This window comes from Schistocerca serialis, chromosome 1 (genome assembly GCF_023864345.2).
Source record: "Schistocerca serialis cubense isolate TAMUIC-IGC-003099 chromosome 1, iqSchSeri2.2, whole genome shotgun sequence".
NCBI classification, from domain to species: domain Eukaryota; kingdom Metazoa; phylum Arthropoda; class Insecta; order Orthoptera; family Acrididae; genus Schistocerca; species Schistocerca serialis.
Window position 1 is genome coordinate 94,061,842 of NC_064638.1, and position 18,785 is coordinate 94,080,626.

Consider the following 18,785-nt stretch of genomic DNA (forward strand, 5'->3'; position numbering starts at 1 on the left):
AGGATCCCACACCGTGCAGCAATATTCTAACAGAGGACGAACGAGTGTAGTGTAAGCTGTCTCTTTAGTGGACTTGTTGCATCTTCTAAGTGTCCTGCCAATGAAATGCAACCTTTGGCTCGCCTTCCCCACAATATTATCTATGTGGTCTTTCCAACTGAAGTTGTTCGTAATTTTAACACCCAGGTACTTAGTTGAATTGACAGACTTGAGAATTGTACTATTTATCGAGTAATCGAATTCCAACGGATTTATTTTGGAACTCATGTGGATCACCTCACACTTTTCGTTATTTAACGTCAACTGCCACCTGCCACACCATACAGCAATCTTTTCTAAATCGCTTTGCAACTGATACTGGTCTTCGGATGACCTTACTAGATGGTAAATTACAGCACTGCGAACAACCTCAGAGAACTACTCAGATTGTCACCCAGGTCATTTATATAGATCAGGAACAGCAGAGGTCCCAGGATGCTTCCCTGGGGAACACCTGATATCACTTCAGTTTTACTCGATGATTTGCCGTCTATTACTACGAACTGCGACCTTCCTGACAGGAAATCACGAATCCAGTCGCACAACTGAGACGATACCCCATAGGCCCGCAGCTTGATTAGAAGTCGCTTGTGAGGAACGGTATCAAAAGCTTTCCGGAAATCTAGAAATACGGAATCAACTTGAGATCCCCTGTCAATAGTGGTCATTACTTCGTGCGAATAAAGAGCTAGCTGCGTTGCACAAAAACGATGTTTCCTGAAACCATGCTGATTACGTATCAACAGATCGTTCCCTTTGAGGTGATTCATAATGTTTGAATACAGTATATGCTCCAAAACCCTACTGCAAACCGACGTCAATGATATAGGTCTGTAGTTCGATGGATTACTCCTACTACCCTTCTTAAACACTGGTGCGACCTGCGCAATTTTCCAATCTGTAGGTACAGATCTATCGGTGAGCGAGCGGTTGTATATGATTGCTAAGTAGGGAGCTATTGTATCAGCGTAATCTGAAAGGAACCTAATCGGTATACAATCTGGACCTGAAGACTTGCCCGTATCAAGCGATTTGAGTTGTTTCACAACCCCTAAGGTATCTACTTCTAAGAAACTCATGCTAGCAGCTGTTCGTGTTTCAGATTCTGGAATATTCCATTTGTCTTCCCTGGTGAAGGAATTTCGGAAAACTGCGTTCAATAACTCCGCTTTAGTGGCACAGTCGTCGATAACAGTACCATCGGCACTGCGCAGCGAAGGTATTGACTGCGTCTTGCCGCTTGTGTACTTTACATACGACCAGAATTTCTTCGGATTTTCTACCAAATTTCGAGACAATGTTTCGTTATGGAACCTATTAAAGGCATCTCGCATTGAGATCCGTGCCAAATTTCACGCGTCTGTAAATTTTAGCCAATCTTCGGGATTTTGCATTCTTCTGAACTTCGCATGCTTTTTCCGTTGCCTCTGCAACAGCGTTTGGACCTGTTTTGTGTACCACGGGGGATCAGTTCCATCTCTTACCAATTTATGAGGTATGAATCTTTCAATTGCTGTTGCTACTATAGCTTTGAATTTGAGCCACATCTCGTCTACATTTGCATAGTCAGTTTGGAAGGAATGGAGATTGTCTCTTAGGAAGGCTTCTAGTGACACTTTATCCGCTTTTTTAAATAAAATTATTTTGCGTTTGTTTCTGGTGGATTTGGAAGAAACGGTATTGAGCATAGCTACAACGACCTTGTGATCACTAATCCCTGTATCAGTCATGATGCTCTCTATCAGCTCTGGATTGTTTGTGGCTAAGAGGTCAAGTTTTCTGTTCAGCAACTATATCATCGGAGTCTGGGGGTCGGTAGAAGGAGCCAATTATTAACTTAGTTCGACTGTTAAGTATAACCTCCACCCATACCAATTCGCAAGGAGTATCTACTTCGACTTCACTACAAAATAAACCACTACTGACAGACACAAACACTCCACCATCAATTCTGCCTAATCTATCTTTCCTGAACACAGTCTGAGACTTCGTAAAAATTTCTGCAGAACTTATTTCAGGCTTTAGCCAGCTTTCTGTACCTATAACGATTTCAGCTTCTGTGCTTTCTATTAGCGCTTGAAGCTCAGGGACTTTCCCAGCACAACTACAACAATTGACAACTACAATTTCGACTGTTCCTTGATCCAAGCATGTCCTGTATTTGCCATGCACCCTTTGAGATTGCAGCCCACCCCGTACTTTCCCGAGGCCTTCTAACCTAAAAATCCGCCCAGTCCACGCCACACAGCCTCCGCTACCCGTGTAGCCGCCAGCTGAGTGTGGTGAACTCCTGACCTATTCAGCGGAACCCGAAACCCCACCACCCTATGGCGCAAGTCAAGGAATCTGCAGACAACACGGTCGCAAAACCGTCTGAGCCTCTGATTCAGACCCTCCACCCAGCTCTGCACCAAAGGTCCGCAGTTGGTTCTGTCAACGATGCTGCAGATGGTGAGCTCTGCCTTCATCTCGTAAGCAAGACCGGCAGCCTTCACCAAATTAGATAGCCGCTGGAATCCAGAGAGAATTTCCTCAGATCCAAAGCGACACACTTCATTAGTGCCAACATGTGCCACCACCTGCAGCTGGCTGCACCCTGTGCTCTTCATGGCATCCGGAAGGACCCTTTCCACATCAGGAATGACTCCACCCGGAATGCACACTGGATTTCTTCCCCTCCTTAGCCGCCATATCCCTAAGGGGCCCCATTACGCACCTAACATTGGAGCTCCCAACTACCAATAAGCCCACCCTCTGTGATTGCCCGGACCTTGAAGGCTGAGAATCATCCTCGGAAACAGGGCAGGCAGCTGCATATGGCTCAGCCAGAGACAATGCCTGAAACCTGTTTGTCAGATGCACCGGGGAGGCTTTCTGATCAGCCTCCGGGGACGTATTTCGCTGCCTGCCACGCCTTGGAACGACCTCCCAATCAACCACAGGCAAGGGCTCAGCCCCACTGCAGGCAGCAACCGGGGCAACCACAGCGGCAGACCGATCTGGGGACAGACGGGACGAGGTTGACATCCCCGTGATACCCAAGTCCGGCTCCCCACAATGGTGCCCCTTGGCAACAGCCTCAAGCTGCGCGACCGAAGTCAGCACCGCTTGCAGCTGTGAGCGAAGGGATGCCAACTCAGCCCTCATCCGAACACAGCAATCACAGTCCCTGTCCATTTTAATCGATGTTGAACAACAGTTACTGAAACACGAGTCCATGCCTAGATAACGCAAGGGAAACACGCAAAGAATGTATTAACTAACCTGTACAAATGCCTAACGACTGCGCTACAATCTGCCTGAATTTACAATTACAGTAACTAAAACTCGAAATTACACCTCCTATACGAAACTCACACGCAATTTAAGTAAGAATCTACGAAGTAAACACTAAAGTGCGATGTTACAACTCTCAAATACTATAATACGCCAGAAATTTATGAATTAAACAATGCAAGTACCCAGAAACACGCAAAGAAATTAAGAATGAAACTATGTAACAAATAAGCAAGCCAGGGGTATACGACTTGCTGCTGCAGCTGCTTATCCAACAGCGGCAGGGAGCACACTCCTGTCACTAATCGAACAGTGGTGCACAGGGTCAAGTAAATGCAATGCTAAAGACACTGCCAAACCATAAACTACACTCCCATAGTCAATTCGGGATTGGACAAGGGCTCTGTAGATCTGCAGCAGCGTACAGCGATCTGCACCCCAATTGGTGTTGCTCAGGCAACGGAGGGAACTGAGATGCTGCCAGCACTTCTGTTTAAGCTGACGAAGATGAGGGAGCCGAGTCAATCGAGCGTCGAAAACCAGTTCTAGGAATTGATATGTCTCCACTACAGTGAGTGGATCATCATTAAGGTAAAGTGCAGGTTCCAGATTAATGGTACGACGCCGACAGAAGTGCATGACACGCGAATTTGCAGCTGAAAACTGGAAGCCATGGGCTAGAGCCCATGACTGCGCCTTGTGGATGGCTCCCTGGAGGTGCTGCTTAGCAACAACAGTACTGAAGCAGCAGTACGGAATGCAGAATCTGCATACAGAGTAGGTGAGACAAAGGGCCCAACAGCTGCTGCTGCTAGACTGTTAATGGCCACTAAAAAGAGAGAGAGAGACACTCAATACAGAGTCCTGCGAGACTCCCTTCTCCTGGATATGGATGGACTATCAGAGTCACCAACTTGCACATGGAAAGTACCGAGCCAACAGGAAGTTTTGGATAAAAATCGGGAGTGGTCCCCGGAGACCCCACTCATACAATTTGGTTGTGGATGCGATCAGGCCCAGCAGCTGTGTCGCGGCAATGTGCAAGGGCACTGAGGAGCTCCCACTCTGTAAATGGCGCATTATAGGATTCACTGCAGCGTGTAGTGAATGAGAGGACGTTCCCTTCCAGCCGCTGTTTGAGTGTATGAAAGGCTGGGGGGGAGAGGGGGGGGAGAGGCTCGAGCAAAGTACTTGGCAACTGTGTTTGCGTCAGTACATAACTCGGTATTTATGGTAACACCGGGGACAGATGTTGGGGCCTGGTACCCGAAAAGACATTTGATCTTTGCCCAGACTCGGGCAGGTGACGTGTGGCACCCAATGGTGGAGACGTATCTCTCCTAACACTCCTTCTTCCGTTGTTTGATAAGGTAGCGAACATGGGCACAGTGCCATTTAAAGGCTATAAGGTGCCACTGTAGAGCTCGCCGACACTCCTTACTTGCTTCAGCGACTTCCGGCGACCACCAAGGGACTGCCTTACGCCTCGGGCATCCTAAAGAACGAGGGATTGCATTTTTGGCCGCAGAAACAATTGTGCTAGTCACCTGCTCAACCATCACATCGATGTTACCGTGTGGGGGAGATTCAGTGGTGACAGCAGAGGTGAAAGTTCCCCAGTCTGCCTTGTTCAAAGCCCATCTGGGCAAGCGTCCATATGCCTCACACTGGGGCATTGACACGAAGATGGGGAAGTGGTCACTACCACACAGGTCGTCATGTGCTCTCCAGTGGATAGATGGGAGAAGTCCTGGGCTGCAAATTGATAAATCAATGGCAGAGTAACTACCATGAGCCACACTGAAATGTGTGGCGGTCCCAGTATTTAAGAGGCGGAGGTCAAATTGCAACAGTAAAGTTTCGACATCTCTGCCTCGGCCAGTAAGCATGGTACCACCCCACAAGGGGTTATGGACATTCAAATCACCCAGAAGTAGGAAAGGTGCAGGGAGTTGATCAATCGGTGCAGATAATACATTCAGAGGCACTGCACCATCTGGAGGAAGAGATACATTGCAGACAGTTACTTACTGCATCGTCCTTATTCTGACAGCCACAGCTTCAAGAGAGATTTGAAGAGGCACATGTACACTACAGATTGAGTTTAGGACATAAACGCAAACTCCACCTGACACTCAGTTATAGTCGCTACGGTTCCTCTAATATCCCTTATAGCCGCGGAGGGCAGGGGTCCGCATTGCTGGGAATCAGGTTTCATGAAGGGCAATGCAGATGGCAGGTGTAAAGCTTAGTTAAGTTGCTGTACCTCAGCCAGGCGGTGCAAAAATCTGCCACAATTCCACTGGAGGATGATATCGTGACACTGGGAAGGCATGGAACATTCAATGAGGCAGTTTCTGCCTCATACAGGTAGTCACATGATGCCACCAATTAATTGCCTGAGCAGTCTATATCCATTGTGAGTGAGGGTCTGGCGAGATCTAGGTCCTCAGCGGACACCAAAATCTCCACCCCATCCTCAGATGCAGAGCTTGTAGGTAGTGGTGGTGTGGGTGCCACCGCAATTTCCTTGGTCTTAGGGATTTTCTTTTTGGTTTTCTCTCGCTGCTCCTTGGGTTTCCCTGGCTGGGAGGACTTCACTGGCTCAGTCTCCGGGACTGAGGATGACCATTAAGCCCTACGACCAGCTGCTTTTGGGCTCTTCAGCCACTGGCGGTGTTGTCTTTTCCACTAGAAGAAACCTGGGAAGGAAGTGACCCAAGGACCCCATCCTAGCGAGAGAAGCCGAAGAAGACTTACGCTTCTCTGACTTAGAAGTGGGGATGGACATCCCTGACGGTTGGGACGGTGTTGCTCCCGAAGTAGGTGGTGCAGGAGCAACAGGGAGGGAAATGCCCCCACCATCAAGGGGCCAGGTGCAGTATTCCTGCTCTGAGAGGTGACCTGGATTGGCGGAGCTGATAGTGCCAGAACTGTTGTAGCGGCGGCGTAAGACGATGTCATACGCACAGGATGCAGGCGTTAAAATTTTCTCTTAGCCTCAGTGTAGGTCAGTCGGTCCAGTGTCTTGTACTCCATGATTTTCCTTTCTTTCTGGAGAATCCTGCAGTCAGACAAGCACGGCGAATGGTGCTCTCCACAGTTGACACAGATGGGAGGTGGGGCACATGGAGTATCGGAATGTGATGGGTGTCCGCAATCTCAGCATGTGACGCTGGAAGTACAGCGGGAAGACATATGGCCAAACTTCCAGCACTTAAAGCACAGCATCAGGGGAGGGATATAGGGCTTTACATCACACTGGTAGACCATTATCTTGACCTTCTTGCGCAACGTATCACCCTCAAAGGCCAAGATGAAGGCACCGGTGGCAACCTGATTATCCTGCGGACCCCAGTGGACACACCGGACGAAATGTACACTTCGGCGCTCTAAATTGACACGCAGCTCATCTCGGACTGCAAAAGAAGGTCTCTGTGAAATATGATACCCTGGACCATATTTAAGCTCTTATGGGGTGTGATGGTTACAGAAACATCCCCCAGCTTGTCACAAGCGAGTAACTCCCATGACTGGGCAGAGGATGCTGTTTTGATCAAGACTGACCCAGATCTCATTTTGGATAAACCCTCCACCTCTCTGAACTTCTCCTCTAAATGCTCAACAAAAAAATGAGGCTTCATGATCATGAAAGATTCCTCGTCAGCTCTCGAACATACAAGGTACTGGGGTGAATAAGATCTGCTGCCATCCTTAGCCTGACGTTCCTCCAATGGCGTGCCCAGGGAGGGGAACAATTTGGGGTCGTTCTTCTGTGTGTTGAATTGAGCTCGTGAATGCTTAGAGACTGCTGGTGTTTCACCACCAGCATGAGATGATGGACTATGCTTCATCACATGTCATCCGCCCTGATGCCATCCTCTCCGCCCAGGGGCCCTCCTCACGGGCGCCACCCAGTCGCAGCAAAGGCCACCTGGCAGGATGGCCATTGCCAGGAGACTCGATGCCCCAGGGGGATGGCATACGTGGGGAGTTAACGGCATAGGCACCAGCAGAGCGATCCCTGTGGGGTCGGGGGGCTACAGCCAACAGGGTACATGGCGGCCCCACTACAATGTACTGGCTACCGTGCTGGATATCAGGTGCAAAGAAGTCCATGGTCATCGTCGAGGCAGAAATCGACACTGCATAGTGCATGGTGGAAAACACACTCAGGAAGGTGTCCTCACCCAGAGATGGAGAATGGGCAGGATTGCAATGCAACGATGAGAAAGTGGGCTAAAGATCTCAATGCACGATGGACACAATGCACCTTGTAAGGCGCCCTCCCCCAATTGTCTTGCTCTTCATGAAAATTTTGAAGAATGGAGGTCAAACCCTACAGGGGACCATCACATAAAGGCCGAAATGTGTGAAACTCCTTTTAGTCACCTCGTACAACAGGCAGGGCTAAGGTATCACGTCGCAACACCGCCAAAGGGGATCTTTGAGTTGACAAAGGAGGATTTCGGTTAGCAGAGGAAGACTCAGGTGTTGCTTAGCTGGAAGAATGTAGGAAGCCTTCATGGGAGTACTCCTCCTGTCCTTTCCGGCCTACCACTTGCATAGCCAGTGGCTTTGCCCCTTGAAGCGAGAGTTTGATGGTTTGTTGCACAGCTGGACGGGGAGATGGCGATGCTGCCTCGACACTGGGCGATTTCACAATCTCAGAGATGAATTTGGGGTCACATGTCTGCATGGCCATGTCCTTCATGGAGTGAGAGGTAAAAAGAACAGAACTATAAGTGACAGACGGGAGATCGCAGGATTTGCGACAAGCCAATAACTTGGGAGCGACTGGGTAAGGCGCGTCTTCCTTTACCCATATCTCCTGGACAGCCCGCTCATCAAGAGGTGGCCGCCATTGCAGCTGATACAGCGGGGAGGAGGAGGCAGACAATCGCCCTAATGCACATCCCTGCCATAGGTTACACATTTGGCTGGGTGTCGACGACGTTCTAGTGTGGTTGAAATGATGACACTGGTAGCAGCGCATTGGGTTTGGAATGTACAGTCGGACTGTGATAATTTCATAGCCTGCTTTACGATGGACGGAAGCACCACTCTATCAAAGGTGAGAAAAAGAGTGTGGTTGTTACTAAGGAGGAATCTACCTTTTTCATCACCCGATGGATGCCGATGACACCCTGATCAGAGAGATAAGACTGGATCTTGTTGAGCAGCCTAGTGTAAATAACACCGCGGGAAGAATCCAAAGTTCTATGGGCCTCGACACGAATGTGATAGCCTGGAGAAGCGAGGCGGCAAGCTGTTGTTGAACTTGAGAACCAGAAGCAGTCTCCAAAAGCAAAGTGCATTCCATAAATGAGAGCAGGACTTCACAGGACCGGCAATGGCATCAACACATTTCTGAATAATAAACGGATTTACCATTGCAAAGGACTGACCAACTTCAGTACATGAAACCACAAGGAACCATGGTGCAGATGGAAGGGTCTTTGAATCATTATCCTCATCCTATTTACGTTTTGTAGATGTTGATTGTGGAGATGATTGGCTCATTGTGAGAAAATCCCCCATCACTGCCAGCGTCTCCAATTGTGCACTTGCCTTAGGTGATTGTTTACACCTCCCGAACACCTGACAGAGGGATCAATCGGCAGTTTGGGAAGGTAGCAGCTGAGGCAGTCACCCCTTCCTGGGCCTGGCCTGTACCAGGGGGTACATGCAAACCCTACCTTCAACCCGGGGCTGGGAATTATGCATTACACAATCACCTGTTACTCGGCAGACACATGGGCTGGCCATCAGGAGCGCAAAGGGGGGAGAAAAAATAGAGTAGGAACGAGAGGAGAAGGGAAAAAAGAAAGGAAAAGGGAACAAAAGACAGTGGTGCGACTGTTCTTATGTCAGCTACAAACAATGCGGAACATTCCCAATAACACCCCAGACATGTTCCCCAAGGGAGGGTAAAAAGAATAGCAAGAGGATAGACATGCAGCACGGCCCCATGGTAGCCAAGCCCGAACCTGCAAAAGAGTGACGAGCTCCCTGGGGGGGAGCAGGTCTGTGGGCTCTAATACACAACACTCGCTAAGAAAAGCAGAAACGTGTCTGAGCAAAATACGATGACTGCAGATGAAACTGCACTTTCAAATGCTTTGCAGGATTTCTACACTGAGAAAGTAATCTTGTCGATCACAAAGGATCACAGGCTCATGATTTCCCAAAGAACCACTCCACAATGAACTCCACTCCAGCAGGACCCCAACTTGCCACCTCAACCCTGCAAGCGTTGCTGGCCATCTGCCTGATTTTTCAAGCTCCAAACCGTTCCATGAAACTAATTTAACATTTAACCATTCCAGCCAGACAGAATCAGGAGAAAACTGTAGGTATTTTCATTGGCCATTTTCTGCTCCTGCTTATAGGGCTTCTGTGAGGCACTACTTTCTACCAAGAATTTCCTAACTTTCTCTGCAGTTAGAAGCGGAAAAAAATGGCTATCATAGGGAAATTATTTGTCACTGAAATCAGCCAAGTTGGCTCCAACCAATATCCATTCAGGAGAATTATTTCACTTAGAAATTTTGCACGGAACATGAGATGGAAAAGTTCAAGTACCTTTGTCATTGATAAGCACAAAGACAAGAACTCCAAAGCCTCTCCAAGAGGAAAAAAAAGTAACGGCCAATATGCTATTTTCAATGCAAGCATAATACAATTAGTAAGAACCATTACACAGACAGTCTCTCAAGTAGTAAATAATTTCTTTAAAAATACATTGCTGAGTAAAATATCTTCCCCATGGCCTGTTCACATCACATGATTCAACATCTCACATTAGTCTGTACTGAGTCCCTGATACGCAGATCAGTAGCCACAGAAAAAAATTTCCACAGACCGAACTGAATATTCATGATTCCAAAACTAGATACTGATATAGTTTGCAACTTTTTGGTGAGAATTGCATTGCTTGAGCACCAACTTGTCAGAGAATTTTTGAATATTTTACACTATAGGTCAAAATGTGTGGTTAGTCTCATCAATATTACATGAAATTACCACTTCATTATGAAAGAGGAAATGGCTGTTCTGCATGTGTCTGTAACATGAGACCAAGTATATTTCTGAAATGCTAAGCTTGATGTTTTAAAAGTGTGTCATCCAGTACTCGCACTAACTTGTTCTGAACGCACATGCTGACTATGTTCTGTGAGATAGCTGGCAATGCAGCGAGTATAACATGTTTCTCTTGTATAGTGTTCATTAGCACATGTGAATAGCTATGAAAATTTCAATACTAGTATACCAATACTAACTCATTATAACCCCTAATTACAAATGCCAAACATGTTGATATCAGCCATCAATTTTGACCACTGATGTAATCAAAATAGCAGCAGACATAAACAATTTGTCAAAATCCAATATGCATACAATGTGTGCCATAACAAAACATTCAAAACATTTGTTGGCTTCTCAGACTCTCACCTCAGGTTACCTTCCATTCAGAAGGCTGTTGCACTCAGCGACTGTTATATTGACTTGTAAATAATATATTTAATCTATCAGTCATCCTTTTTTAAATTTTATTGGCAGATCTAAATTTCAAAATGGCTCTGAGCACTATGGGAGTTAACATCTGAGATCATTAGTCCCCTAGAACTTAGAACTGTTTAAACCTAACTAACCTAAGGACATCACACACATCCATGCCCGAGACAGGATTCGAACCTGCGACCGTAGTGGTCACACGGTTCCAGGCTGAAGCGCACTAGAACCGCTCGGCCACAACAGCCAACGATCTAGATTTCAGCTAGAAACTAGCCATTCTCAATGCACTATCATTTTTTTATCAATGCATGTAATGCCTGTCGGTCGGGAATCATCCATAGTTCATTGAATGAACTGTGGATGAAGCTTTTGGGATTTGTAAGTAAAACAGTATTTTCATAGAATGAAATTTTCACTCTGCAGTGGAGTGTGCACTGACATGAAACTTCCTAGCAGATTAAAATTGTGTGCTGGACTGAGACTTGCACTCGGGACCTTTGCCTTTCGCAGGGAAGTGCTCCGCCCATTGAGCTACCCAAATGCGACTCACGACCCGGCCTCACAGTAGCTCATCTCCTACTTTCTCATGTTTTAGTATTTTCATTTTTATCCACATCTATATACTGAAAATGGATGTGAGGGTGCTTCCTATCGTACTACACATTACATTTTCTTTCTGTTCTATTCGTGCATGGAGCACAGGAAGGCTGGTGGCTTAGACACCTCTGTGCACACTGAATTTAATCTAATCTTGTCCTCATGACAGTAGCAATATCTATGGAGTTTTACTACACTCTTACCTTATTTACTTAATACCGGTTTTGAAATTTATCGGTGTCTGTCTTCAAGCATGTCCCATTACATTTTTTTCTGTGTTTCTATAATGCTCTCCCATATACCAAACAAATCAGTGACCATCAGTGGTGCTTTTCTTTGAAAACTTTCAATACCCTCCATTAATTCTATTTCCTATGAGTCTCACACAGTTTCAGTACTCTATGAGGGTGGTTTGAAAAGTTCTCAGTACAGAATAGAAAAAAAGTACTTGTATCACTGAAACTTTTTTTATTTTTCAATGTAGTCTCCTTGTAGATTAATGCACTTGGTCCAACAATGTTCCAGTGCCTTGGTCTCATCTCAAAAATGAGTTTCCTCCAGGCCTGCAAAACAGTTGTCAACTCCGGCTATCAATTCTCCGTTTGAAGTGAATCTTTGTCCACGAAGAAAAATTTTCAGTTTTGGGAATAGATGGAAGTCTGACAGAGCCATATCAGGTGAATAAGGTGGGTGTCACAACAATTCATACATTAATTCGAGTAATTTTGCCATGGCAATGGCACGTGTGCAGGTGCGCATTGTCTTGATGGAAGATGACTTCCTTCCTTGCTAAACCTGGCCTTTTTTCGTGTATTTTTTGTTGCAATTTGTCCAGGAGGTTAGCATAGTATTCTCCAGTAATTGTTCGCCTAAAGGGGAGATAATCTACAAACAGAATTCCATTCGCATCCCAGAACACTGACGCCATGACCTTCCCTGCTGAAGAAATTGTCTTTGCTTTCTTTGGCGGTGGAGAATCAGCATGTTTCCACTGCTTTGACTGTTGTTTTGTCTCTCAGGTATAGTAGTGCACACACGTGTCCTAAAATGGGTCAAACATTGTACCGATATGTCCATTCTCATATGTTTTTGATCCAAACGAGTCACGGCACCCATCTTGCAGGTAATTCTTCCATTTCTAATCCTCCAGTTTTGTTCTCGCGACCAAATTTAAATTCATTTGTCCACTTGGCAACAGATGAATATGAAGGAGCAGAGTCCCCCAGTGTATTCTGGAAATCAGCATGAATGTCCTTTGCTTTCATACCTTTCTTTATGAAGTACTTAATCACTGCTTGAATCTCAATTTTTTCCATCTTCACAAATCACTATGCAGGAACAACAACAGAGCCATGTCAATGCCACAGCTCTCTTCCAAGAGCACTGATGTGGCATGCACAATAGTCCAATAAATATCATGTGAACAACTCATTGCGCTCATGCTGACCTCTCGTGGTGATTCAGAGAACTTTCAAACCACCCTCGTAAGGTGAGTTATACAAGTGCTTTGTAAGGAAACTCCTATGTATACTGATAGCATCTGCCTACTTCCTGCAAATGAACCAAAGTCTGCCACCTGCTTTACCTATCACTCAGCCTATGTAAACATTCAATTTCGTATCTGTACAACTTGTGATCCCCTTGTATTAGTATGAGCTGACTCATTCATACTGTAATCATAGGATACATCAATATATTTTTTTGTTATGTGAAATGTTAAGTTCTACATTTCTGAATACGAGGTGCGTTTTTTAAGTAAGTACCGTTTTGTCACACTGCTGCCGCAGCGCTGCAGTCGGCGTTCTGCGCATGCGCACTGTGTACCTACATCTGTTGTCTACGCACTGACGCCATTACAGTCTGATTCTTCCTTGTTTACATTGTGTACTGACTGAGTAAGATGCCTCCGATAACCGTGAGTCCCGCTGACTGTGGAGTACGGGCTGTTATAAGATTTCTTAGTGCTAAAGGCCTAAAAGTGATCGACATTCATCATGAGATCTGTGCAGTTTACGGAGAAAACATTATGAGTGATTGAATGGTAAGAAAGTGGATGAGAGCATTTAAAGATGGCCACACAAAAGTGCTTGATGAACAACGGAGTGGGCGTCCTTGGGTCGTTAATGAAAGTTTGGTGCAGGAAGGTGAGAGAAAACAGACACCTTACGATTTCCTCCTTGTGGGATGACTTTCCTAATGTTTCTCATAGTGTTTTGTATGGCACTGTGACCGAGCACTTGAATTACCGAAAATGTTGACGGATGTGCACAAAACCAAACGTTTAGACAGTGCATTGACTTTCCTTGAGCGGTACCACAACAACGGTGGTGATTTCTTAAGCCAAATTGTTTCAGGCGATGAAACATGGGTGGCCTACAACACACCAGAGTCAAAGCAACAGTCCATGGAATGGCGGCATTCAGATTCACCCAGAAAAGTGAAGTTTAAGCAAACAATTTCTGCCCGGAAAATCATGTGCACAGTTTTTTGGGACATAAAAGGAGTATTGCTTGTAGAATTTCTGCCTCATAATTAGACAATAAATGCAGCAGCTTACTGTAAGACATAGCACAAACTGCGCCATTCAATTCAGAACAAATGGATGTGACAAGTTGAGCAAGGGCATCGTTTTGCTGCAAGACAATGCCTATCCGCATGTGGCAAATCAGACCAAAGACCTCATCACATCTTTTCGATGGGAAACTCTAGATCATCCTCCGTACAGCCCCAATCTTGCCCCCAGTGACTACCATCTGTTCCTGCACTTGAAGAAACACCTGAGCAGTCAGCGTCTTCAAGACAATGACGAAGTCAAAACAGTGGTGATGCTGTAGTTAACAAGTCAGGTGGCAGACTTCTATGAGTGGGGTATTAAAAAACTGGTACAACGTTATGACAAGTGCCTCAGTATTGACGGAAATTATGTAGAAAAGTAGATTAAGGTACAGGCTTTCATGTGAAAATAAAATTATTGAGATATCTTAGCACATCATTTTTTAATTTCAAAATGAAAACACGCCTCGTATTTAGCACAATTCTGAAATCTTTGTAAGATCCTACTGAGTATGTGTGCAATTTTTTCAGACAGTACTTCATTTCATAGACTAATTGTACAAGTCTGCAGTCCTGGTGTATGGCTTTTGTTATAGCTCATCCTAAGATTCAACAAATTATTAATCTGAAGTACAGCTCGTCAGCAGAGAGAGCACTTTGCAGTAATTAGATATTGGATCTCAGGATGACCAGTAGGAAAGACTGGATGCAGTTATCCCAATAAGCACCCAAAGTGACCCAGACAGTATTTTTCTATTATACTTACAAGTGGTCAAAGTTCCCTCAGATATAACATTTTCTATTATGAAAGTTCTCGTACATACTAACATCCCCATGCCTCAGTGTCACGGCACACCACTAGAGGAGTTGAAACAAAATATTCACCACAGAAAAGTGGAGTGTTGTGCGGCAATTCATTTTCTTGCATCTCAAGGGGGAAAATGCTACACTAGCTCATGATGAATTAGTGGAAATGTAATGCTACAATGCATCATCATATGGCACATGGTTAGATGGTGCAGATGCTACTAAGTGTGGTCTGAATGATGAATGAAATTGCAGAAATTCTTTTTTGAAGCACCAAGAATTGAAAAAAATCTGGGTACCCTGGTGAGGCTGCCATGATGTGTTGCTAACAGATGATTTTTATAAGGGGCACTGTTATAGCAATATATTACTAAAATTTTCAGACAAGGTTACGGACATCAAGACAAAGTCCAGGAAAGTTTCCAAGATCTGTGTTTGTTCCATCACATCACTACAGCTGATTCTGTGCATGACAGTCATCCTTGTTACATTTTTGGGTGTCCAGCAAATTCTTTAATTGTGTTGGAAGAGGAAACCATTGTTAAGAGACATTTCCACAATGATGACACTGCGATTTTCAAGGTGGAAAACTTCCTGAACAGCCTAAATGCAGACTACCACAACAAAGACGACCAAGTCATGAATCGCCGAGAAAGAAGGCTATATAAAGGAAGACTAACACCATAGTCAAGTTTCATGGCCACACCAAGATTTTTTTCGAGTTGGTAACTAAAACCTTATGATTACACCTTGAAAGTGTTGGTGTGGTAATGAGTCGAATTTTTTCATATACATATTTGACTCGATCCACCTGAATGCCTTGAGATAAGTTTAAAATACGCAGTATTATCAGAATTTATGCTCGTTGGCATGGTCACCTCATTACCCTTGAGCTCAGAATATGTCCAACAACAGATATATGTCAATGCAACTGAATAGTTACTTTGTAGATCTCTACCAGTATGTTTCCTGCATACAGGTGTCACCTGTGTTTTTTTCCAAAGCTTGGGCACAGTTATGGGTGAAAGAGCTCCTAACCAGTCATTCTGTCTCCCTGTTATTTTGTAAGGGACAGAAGTTGACAATTTAATTTAAGTCAAAGGTCTTAAGTCCAGTGTGTTTTTTATTCATTTTAATTTTACACATGTTGCAAATGTGTTGGTAGATTTAAGTGTTGACCTGATTTGACAACCTGATGACGAGACTACTCTCACACTAAATGCATTGTTCAATTGTGTATAGGACATAAAATGGTCTAATGCTACCATTTATTACAGTTAAAACATAACCATATTTTATAAATATAGTAATGTTATGACCGCATTTCCAATTTTTTGTGTAATATACGTACTGTATATATAGTTTGTAGCACAATGTATCTTAATTTACTTTGCAATTTTAATTATATATATAAAAAAGTGGGAATGTTACTGAACTATCAGTTCAGTCACAGCTGCAGAATACTGACACAAATTTTTTACAGAAAAATGGAAAAACTGCCAAACCCAGGAAAAATCAATTTGGGTTCCTGAGAAATATAGGAACAAGTGTGGTAATACTGACTCTGTTTTTTACATCACAAGACACACAAAAAAAGCGAATCTACATTTCTAAAAATTTAAGATATAAAGTTTTTGACAATGTTGAGTTCAGTACACTCTGAACGTAGCAGCAATAAATTACATGGAGCAAAAGGTTCTTCACAATTTGTACAGAAACTAGTCTGTAATTGTAATGGTTGGTGGGTATGAAAGAAAGCAATATTTGAGAAGGGAGAGAGACAGGGTTGTAGCTTTTCTGACATGGGAGAGGGTTGTAGCGTTTCCAATGTTATTCAATCTGTACATTGCAGACGCTGAAGAAACCAAAAAGAAATGTTGAGAGGAAATTAAAGTTCACAGAGAAGAATGAAAAACCGGTCAAAGCAGAAATGATATACAATGCGGACTGGCAATAGCAAGAAAAGGGTTTCTGAAGTTGTGGAATTTGTTAACAGCCCGTTTTGAAGGTATTTACCTTTAATATCAGTTTGTATACAAGAGAAACATGGATTAAAACAATTTTTATCGTAAGAGAGGGGGGGGGGGGGCGGAGTCACAAGTGGGGTTTCAGGAAAAAGGCTCTTACAGGTACAAACCACAGTAATCCATCATTGACAATGTGAAGCTTGAAATTTGTCTTCTATGACATGATCAGTTCTATCTCAACAATATCAAAGATATTATGTTGATCACATTCTTTGCCCTTTCTTGTCGTAAATTCAGATTTTCACTGTCTGTTGAAAGTGAAAGATATCTGTATGTCATAGTAACGTAGATTACCGTAAATGTTCACCAGTGGTTAGTTCACTTTTAAAAATACCTGTGTATGTCAGTAAGGAAAATTTTATAATTAGGTACTGTAGCTATTAGTCACGATTTTATAGTAACTGGCAGGATTTCCATTTTAATGGTATTCACTACACAAACGTGACAATTCAGTTGACAGTTGGTGAAGGCAAGAATTTTGAATACCCAAATAAAGGAACTTTTGTAACAATCTGTAGTACTGTCGTGGGATAAATAGTATCATAACTTAAAATGATGGGAATTTTGGAAAATACATTATGTCCACTCTAACTGCGATTCATCGAAGTATACAGAAACAAAGTAAAAGATGGTACACAAATATTGCATTCCACCTACACAAGAGGATCATAAACGATGAAAATGGCTTGGTCGGAGGGAAAAATATACTATGCCCTCCTTTGGGAGTGATCGTAACACCTTGTATATGTGATTTAAGGCAATAATCCAAAGTAAATGTTAGCGACAAAATATTTTTCGATGGACAAAAGGGAGGATAGAAAACTTGGAAATAGGAAGTACTGTCGGGCGGTAAGCACCTGTCGGATGAAGCTAATACTTATGGATAGGCTAAAAAGTAGGTAAAACATTACACATACTGTATACAATATAAGGTTGTGCGTTGTCAAACAGGCAATGAAGCATATCGCCGCACATCTCCATTACATTTTCTTACGTTCGGAATATAAGGTCTCTTAGCCCAAAAACAACTGTTTTTCCGTATTTATTAATTTTAAAACAACCAGCAGTGTTCCTCTAATGTAGCTCCACAGTGTTGCAAGTCCTTTACTACCATCTGCCACCCACCAGTCTCTCAGACAGGGGTTACAGGTATAGAACTTACTTTCGTAAAGCACTTCAATGAGATATAGTATCTTGTAACTACCATAGAATTAAATTTTTGCTGTCACACGTGCGTCACACTAGCATGTCACTTATTTGTAATTTCAAATCCCACGCCTATACGATATATCGATAAGGTAGACAGTTCGATGAGTTTCGATTTAAACGATAGTGAACGAATGTCTGATAAAATTTCCACACCACAGACATGAAAACAGAAAATACATGAGCATGATTTATTAGAAGTGGCTGACGTTGCGTATGCGCGATAGAGGTTCGACCGTACGGTAGCTGAGTCCTGATGGAGGTATGGCAGACATTTTATGTCGCGTCAAAACATTCTGTATTGTGTTTCAAATGGAGACAATAGCACATACCATCAATGTCATGTTACGTCACGTAAAGTCACGTCACCGTTACGGTTCTCTAGAAGGGAGTTTTGACTCTGCCGGCATCTGCTAACATCCTTCATAAAAATATTCACGCGCCGTAACGCCAGTTGTAGTAGTTTATTTCGTGCTTCTATGTTATAGTAGCAAATTTTGTGCGTTTTTCTTTCTTGTTAATCATCACCTTTTTATTACTTTGCTTTTATTTCCGTGATTAATTGCAATAGTTATTCCACTGAGTATCATTCAATAAGCAAGGCCAGATACCTGAAGGTGAAAAATGTTTTAGTTTTCAATAACAGAACAGAGCTGAGGCCTACACTGTGTGTAAATAAGAACATAAATTGTACGAATCCATGGTTTCACACCAATATGAACCTACAAAATTCTCGAGTTTCCAGCAGTGTCAAGTAGGTTT

General features: G+C 43.8%; 1 protein-coding gene across 2 annotated transcripts in view; it reads right to left on the reverse strand.

Annotated features, from left to right (window-relative positions):
- Positions 1-18,102, reverse strand: part of LOC126462614 (uncharacterized) — a 43,233-nt gene extending 25,131 nt beyond the window's left edge. The window contains exon 1 of one of the 2 annotated variants that reach the window (XM_050096087.1): positions 17,980-18,102. The gene's annotated coding sequence lies outside the window, so the exon portion shown is untranslated. Of the gene's footprint in view, positions 1-17,734 lie in introns of both variants that reach the window. The other variant, XM_050096086.1, reaches the window with a different exon arrangement.
- Positions 18,103-18,785: the final 683 nt, after the last annotated feature.